Source organism: Arachis hypogaea, chromosome 11, assembly GCF_003086295.3.
Source record: "Arachis hypogaea cultivar Tifrunner chromosome 11, arahy.Tifrunner.gnm2.J5K5, whole genome shotgun sequence".
Classification (NCBI taxonomy): domain Eukaryota; kingdom Viridiplantae; phylum Streptophyta; class Magnoliopsida; order Fabales; family Fabaceae; genus Arachis; species Arachis hypogaea.
Genome location: NC_092046.1, coordinates 49528989 through 49536322, shown reverse-complemented (window position 1 = coordinate 49536322; position 7334 = coordinate 49528989). Strand labels below are relative to the sequence as shown.

At 39.2% G+C, this 7334-nt stretch overlaps 1 non-coding gene across 1 annotated transcript; it reads right to left on the bottom strand.

Annotated features, from left to right (window-relative positions):
- Nucleotides 1-2703: 2703 nt before the first annotated feature.
- Nucleotides 2704-2807, bottom strand: LOC112724238 (small nucleolar RNA R71). The gene has a single exon (XR_003163411.1). It is a non-coding gene; the product is annotated as a small nucleolar RNA R71 (small nucleolar RNA).
- Nucleotides 2808-7334: the final 4527 nt, after the last annotated feature.

Sequence of the window (7334 nt, the reverse complement as noted above, 5' to 3'; positions counted from 1 at the left end):
TTTGATGCAATTGTTTGGATGATTTCAGGGAAGAAGAGGCTAGGCAAGGAAGCAACAAAATCAATAAAGGAAGTTTGAATATCACATGTGGAGTTTAAGTTCCAGTTTAAGCTTAAACTGGAACTTAAACTACCAAGCCATATAATGCTGGAAATGGCGTTTAAGTTCTAGTTTAAGCCTAAACTGGAGCTTAAACGCCAGAATCATGAAGGCTAAGAAATGCTGGAACTGGCGTTTAACCTCCAGTTTAACCTTAAACTGGAAGTTAAACGCCAGAATGAGAATTTCACCAAGGGAGCATTTCCACGTTTAAGCTCCAGTTTAACCTTAAACTGGAGCTTAAACGTGTTCGACACAATCTCTCACCAAGAAGCATTTCCACGTTTAACCTCCAGTTTAACCTTAAACTGGAGGTTAAACGCCAGAAGTAAGAAAGGCACCAGGAGCATTTCCACATTTAAGCTCCAGTTTAACCTTAAACTGGAGCTTAAACGTGTTCGACTATTTCTCTCCTCCAGGGTTGCTTTCTCATTTCCACGGTTAAGTTTCAGTTTAACCTTAAACTGAAACTTAAACTTCAACTTAAACGCCACTTTTTGAAAGGGGTTTCTGGGCCAAATATATTGAAGTTTAAGTTAGCATTTGAGCACAAACATTAACTTAAACGTATTATGGTATGAAACCCAATTGAATATCATGGTTTATGGGATTGGGCCTGAAGAATTGATGAGTCTGGAGCTTAAATTTGTTGAGTCTTGTGTCATTACTTATTTATCACTAAGTTTGCTCAATGAATGTTACAGAATTGGATCACTGCCTCATCAGGATTATGGACCATAAACCCAAAGCAAAAGGAAATCAGGGAAAGGCCTCAAAGCCCAAGAAACACAACAGAAGCTCAATTTAGAAAGTGTATAAATAGGATAGAATTTAAGTTAGTTGGGACTGGGAGAGAGAGAGAGAACTTTGGATCATTTTCTTTTAGTTTTGGAATTGAATTCAGAGCTATGACTCACTAAACCCCTTTCATTGGGTTAGGGAGCTCTATTGTAATTCAATGAATCAATAATAGTTTTATCTTCTTCTTCAATCTTTTCTCTTGAATTTTGTTAGAAAGCTTCTCGATCAAATTCCATTGGGTAGTTGTCTTGGGAAAGAAACTACCCATAATTGAAATCCTTCGGAACCTTGGGAAAGGAATGGAGGATTCATGCTAGAGAAGCTTTCTCACAGTGAATTGGATTGGGGTTTGGATGGATATTGTGACATGTAATCCTACCAAATTGTGGTTCATGAAACTGTGTGGTATAATCAGTGATCGAGCATCATCTCTTCTTATGAACATTTAAACCAAGGGATTGGGAATTTGTTTGTTTTTAGAGAGAATTGGTGAGCCAAGGGATTGGGATCCAATCATATAAGATTGCCAAGCAAAATTCAATGAATGCATTGGTTGAGGAAGGGATAAGAGTTGTTTTGATTCGGAGATCTCAATATCTCCTAACACCCAATGAACTCCCCATTCCTGATTTACCACTTTCTCTTTACATTCTGCAATTAAATTCATGCAATCACCCCCATCCCTTTTAATTTCAGCAATTTAGCTTCTCGCTCTTTAATTCATGCAATTTTACATTCCGCAATTCTCATCTAAATATTGATTCCGCTCAACTAGAACATACTTCTAATCCGAATTGCTCACTCAACCAATCCTTGTGGGATTCGACCTCACTCTATTGTGAGTTTTTACTTGACGATAACCGGTGCACTTGCCGGAAGGAATTTTGCCGATCGTGCAATTTCCTAAATCGTAGCATATCAAGTTTATGCACATCAAGTTTATGGCGCCGTTGCCGGGGATTGGTTTTCGATTGACAATTCTCAAATTGGAAGTTAACTAGATTGAGCATCTTTCTTGCTTTGTTAATTCAGTTCAAGTTACTTGTTGAATTTTAATTTCTGCACTCTGTTACATGCTTTCTTTCTTTATGCCTTTAAATTCAAGCAACTAACTCACTGACTCACTAACTATTTGAATTAATTCCTCAACTGCTCTAACCATACTCTTCCATTAACCAAGAGTATTTCACTTGTTTGTTGCCTGTGTTGTGTTTTTGTATGACAGGTAGGAGAGGAGAGACATCAACTCCTCATTATACCGAACCAGAGAGGACCCTTCATAGACTTAGAAGGGAAGCAAGAGGGAAGAGAGTACTGAGAGAAGAGGAATCTGAAGGAGAATCTGAGGACAATTTTGAGGAAGCTTTAGATCTCAACATGGATAGAGAAGTTCACAACCATGAGAGGGCTGATGGAAACAATGCCATTCCTGAGAGGAGGGTTCTTGGTTCATACATAAACCCAACCTCTGGGAATTGTGGTAGCAGCATTCAGAAACCACCCATTCAAGCCAACAATTTTGAACTCAAACCACAGCTAATATCACTTGTGGAGGATCATTGTTCATTTGGTGGGAGTGCTAATGAAGATCCAAACCAACATCTCACAAAATTCCTGAGAATTTGTGACACTGTGAAGTCCAATGGAGTCCAGGAAGATACCTATAAACTGCTCTTGTTCCCATTTTCACTTAGGGACAAGGCAGCTAAGTGGCTGGAATCATTCCCAAAGGGGAGCCTAACAACCTGGGATGAGGTGGAAAGTAAGTTTCTGGCACGTTTCTACCCCCCACAAAAGGTCAATAGGCTTCGATCTGAGGTTCAGACTTTTAGACAACAAGATGGTGAAACTCTCTACGAGGCATGGGAGAGATTCAAGGATTTGACAAGGAAATGCCCACCAGACATGTTCCATGACTGGGTGCAATTGCATATTTTCTATAATGGACTTTCTTATGAATCAAGGAAGGCTGTAGACCATTCATCAGGAGGTTCATTGAACAGGAAAAAGACTGTGGAAGAAGCCATTGAAGTGATTGAGACAGTGGCTGAGAATGAGTACTACTATGCTTCAGAGAGACACAACACTAAGGGAGTCATGGAGCTGAACCATGTTGATACAATTTTAGCCCAAAACAAGGTGTTTGCCAAGCAACTAGCAGAGCTCACCAGGAAATTAGAAACAAAGCAAGTGGCTGCAATACACACACAAGATCAGGAGGAAGTAAGCACTGAAGGAGGTGATTGGGAAGAGGCCAATTATGTAGGAAATCAACAAAGGCAACCATATGATCCACATCCCAACACTTACAACCCAGGCTGGAAAAACCACCCAAACTTTCGGTGGGAAAACCAGCAAAACCAACATAACAAGTCCACATACCAAAACTCCAACCAAAGATCATACCAAGCCACACAAAACACTTACTCCCAACCATCATATCATGGCCAAAATAATCAACCTACCCAACCTAATCCGAACCAACAATTTCAAGATCAATTAAACAGGATAGAAGGAATGCTGGCAAACATGGGTCAGGACATAAGTGAGTTGAAAAGCTTTAGGGATGATGTGAGATCTACCTTAAGGAACCATGGTGAAAAACTCAAGAGGATGGAGTCTCAAGTAGGAGAGCTATCTCAACAGGCCCCCAAATCAACTGCAGTGTTCCCTAGTGACACAGAAAAGAATCCTAAAGGGGAACAAAAGGGAGTGAGATGGGAAGAATGCAAGGTCATCACCATATTGAAGGAAGTCTCAGAAGAAGAAGGAATCAGACCCTCAGAACAGGAGCCAGAAATCTTGAAGGAAGGTGTGGAAGAAGCTAAGCAGGAAAGTGAAACTGAGCAAGCCAAGGAACTGCAAAAAGGCATGCTGGAAACATACCAACCAAAAGCACCATTTCCTCAGAGGTTAGGAGGAGGTGAGAAAGGGAAAACCTATTCAAGGTTTTTAGAGACATTTAAGTCTCTCCATATCAATATTCCCTTCCTTGAGATTCTCCAGCAGATGCCTACACATATCAAGTATTTAAAGGAATTGCTGAGCAAGAAAAGAGTTTTGAAGGGAGGACAAACTGTAATCATGAACAAAGAATGCAGTGCCCTCATCAAGAAGGACATAGTCTCTAAGAAAACAGACCCAGGAAGTTTTCATATCCCCTGCATTATAGGGGAAACAAAAATTGACAAAGGATTCTGTGATCTAGGAGCTAGCATAAATGTGATGCCTCTGACTCTTATGAAGAGGCTACAACTGAATGAGGTGAGATCCACTGATGTAATCATACAACTGGCTGACAAAACTCAGAAGCAAGCTGAAGGGGTAGTTGAGAATGTGCTGGTGAAAGTGGGAAATTATTTCTTCCCCACAGACTTTGTCATTTTGGACATGGAGGAAAGCTACCTACACCCTATCATTCTGGGAAGGCCATTTCTAGCCACTGCTAGAGCGCTCATAGATGTAGAACAAGGAGAGCTAATTTTGAGAATACATGATGAACAGCTCATTTTCAATGTTTTCAAACATGCATCTGAGCCTGAACCAGAACCTGAAAAGCCTAAGGATGATAGTAGCCATCTGTGTTTGGAGGAAAGCAATCCAGCAGCTGAAACTCTGAAACAGTCCTTGGAAGGAAAACAAGAATTGCAAGAGTTAAAGCCACAAGAATCAATAGAAACAGATCAGAAGGATCCTCCTGGCATAAGGGTCAATGAAGAAATCCTCAAGAGAAAGGGAAGAATTGTAAAGAAATTGCCAAGAGGGTGGAGAAACAAGAAAATTCCCACTGAAGGTTTCTCTTCGGGAGATAAAGTGATATCAAGTCATTATCTGCCAATCCCACCTGGCCTCAAAACCATTCCTTCCCAGCTCCCTCAAGTGTTCACAATCAGGAAAGTTCTTTCTATGGAACATTTAGAAGTCATGAAGGAATCAAATGGGGACGTTTTCATAGTGAGAGGAGAAGACATCAAGCACTACAATCCACCCTAACAAGGGACAACCGTCAAGCTAGTGACGTTAAAGAAGCGCTTCATGGGAGGCAACCCATGTTTTAGTATCCTTACTCTTTATTGTTTTGCTCTGCATCTAATAAAGCATGGTTTCTTATGCATGAACTTGAATCCTCAAGACAACTGTTGATAAAGTGCACTAAACATTGCATGTAAAATACAATTGGTCTCTAAGTTTGGTGTGCCTGAAGGCACCCCCAAATCTTATTCAAATTGTATTCAATCTTTCATTCAAAGTGCACAACCAAACATTAAGTTTGGTGTTCCTCTTTGAACACAGTTAATGAAAAGCAAGAAGTTCCTCTGGATTTAGAAATTCATGACAAGTATACCATTTGCATGTTTTAATACTTTGATTTCAATTACTTTAGGTAGTAAAATTGTTTAGGATCAAAGAGCCAAAGTGACTATGATTTATTAGAATTATGCACATTCATTAAGGACAACCAACATGGATTTCATGTCATCAGGAGACATTACCAAACACTAAGTTTGGTGTCCAGTAATAAGTGTGCATAGATACAAGAGTCACGGCTATAAGCTCAGGAAGTCAATCATTGATTTACAATTCAAAAAGAAGGAAAAACATGTACAAGTACTATTCATTATTCACATGGACCGAAAAAAATGATATCAAAGTTGTTTGTTTGTGCAGGTACAAAAGGAAGGATAAGAATGGATGAAAAAGACAAAGGAAGTACAAGTGGTCAAAGAGAGACAAGAAGCAAGAAGAAACAGGACCCCAAGAGTCAAGAAGAACCAAGCAACAAATGAGAGGTGGTCTTGTTCCTTAATAATCAAATAATAGTTTGTGAAGTGCCTTTATGAGCTTTCTTTCATTATAAGTCATTTAAGTTTTATGTGAAAGTTCTAGTATGTTTGTCTGTTTATTGCTTTGAATAAAGTGAATGCCTAGATGTTTGGATATAACTTCACCTTCTTAAACAAATGCTTGCCATGCTTGTTCTGTTTCCAAAAATAAAAGAAAAGTTTGAACAAAAGTAACTTGGCTCAATTAGTGACAAATCAAGTAGAATTAAGTGGTGGTATGCATGCTTGATTGTTTAGTCAGATCACTGGAAATAGAGTGTAGAATTATCATTTTTTGTGTAGAAATTGAAAACTGTCTATGGATCTTGATGAATAAATGTCTTTGGCCATGAAAAAGAAAGAAAAAGAAGAAGAAAAAGCCACTGAAAAAGGGCAACCAAAAAGCAAAAAAATTGAGAAAATAAGCTAGGCACCAATGGTTTGAACTTCTGAGACAAATGCCTGTGGTGTTTATGTATTAAGGATATGCTTGGATGAATAGGTTCTGAGGAGTGTTTCAACACTTGGTAACTTGGGTTAACTAACCCGGGATTATCAACCAAAAGTCCATTATCAAGAGCAACCTAAATACAAAACATTTAGTCACACAAAGAGGTGTTGGGCACCAATGTCTCAAGAAGAAATGTGAACTAAAATGCCTGTAGTGGATATGTGTAGTGCACTGATAAGAAAAAGAAAATGTCAAAGGCTTGTGCAACACATGACACTAAGCAAACAAGGAGCAAAGGAGCTCTAAGAAAAAGAAAAGAAAAACAAAGAAGAGAAAAGTGCCAAGGACATAAGAATAACAAGAGGCCATAGCAGTGTTTGATGGATGCAATGAAAAAGTGATAATCTTACCTGATAAGAATGAAAAAGTGATGCTGCAACTTTCTGCATAAAACCCTTTTGATGAACTTCAAATGCTTGCTAATTTAGCCAATGTAATTGCTTTCTGTTTCATACTTTCTTCTCAAATAACTCAGGACTTGCTTAGGGACAAGCAAGTATTATATATGCAAGGACATCCAGGACAGTAAAGCATTCAGAGAGGAAGTGCAGTCAAATATGCAGAATCAGGATGCTGCCATCAAGAAACTTAAGACACAAATTGGCTATTTATTCAAGCAAATTCCCAGCCACAACCTTCGCAGTAAAACTAACTCAACCAAAAGGGAGGAGTGTCAGGCTATCACCCTTCGGAGTGGGAAGGAACTGAAGGAAACCCCCAGAAGCCACAAGAAGAGGACTCAAATAAAGAGGAAGAAGAGCAGGACGAATCTCAAATTTCGACTTTGAGTTCACAAAAAGAGAGAGGAGTGCTGAAACCAAACATCCCAAGAGTCCCATACCCTCAGCAACTAAAGAAGAAGGGAGATGACAATCAGTTTTCGAGATTTTTGGAAATCTTCAAGAAGTTGCAAATCAACATACCCTTTGCTGAAGCAATAGAACAAATGCCACTCTACGCCAAGTTCTTGAAGGAGCTCATGACTAAGAAAAGAAGTTGGAAGAACAACGAGACCGTGATACTAACAGAAGAATGTAGTGCTATCATTCAGCACAAACTGCCCCAGAAATTGAAGGATCCTGGGAGTTTTCAGATCCCTT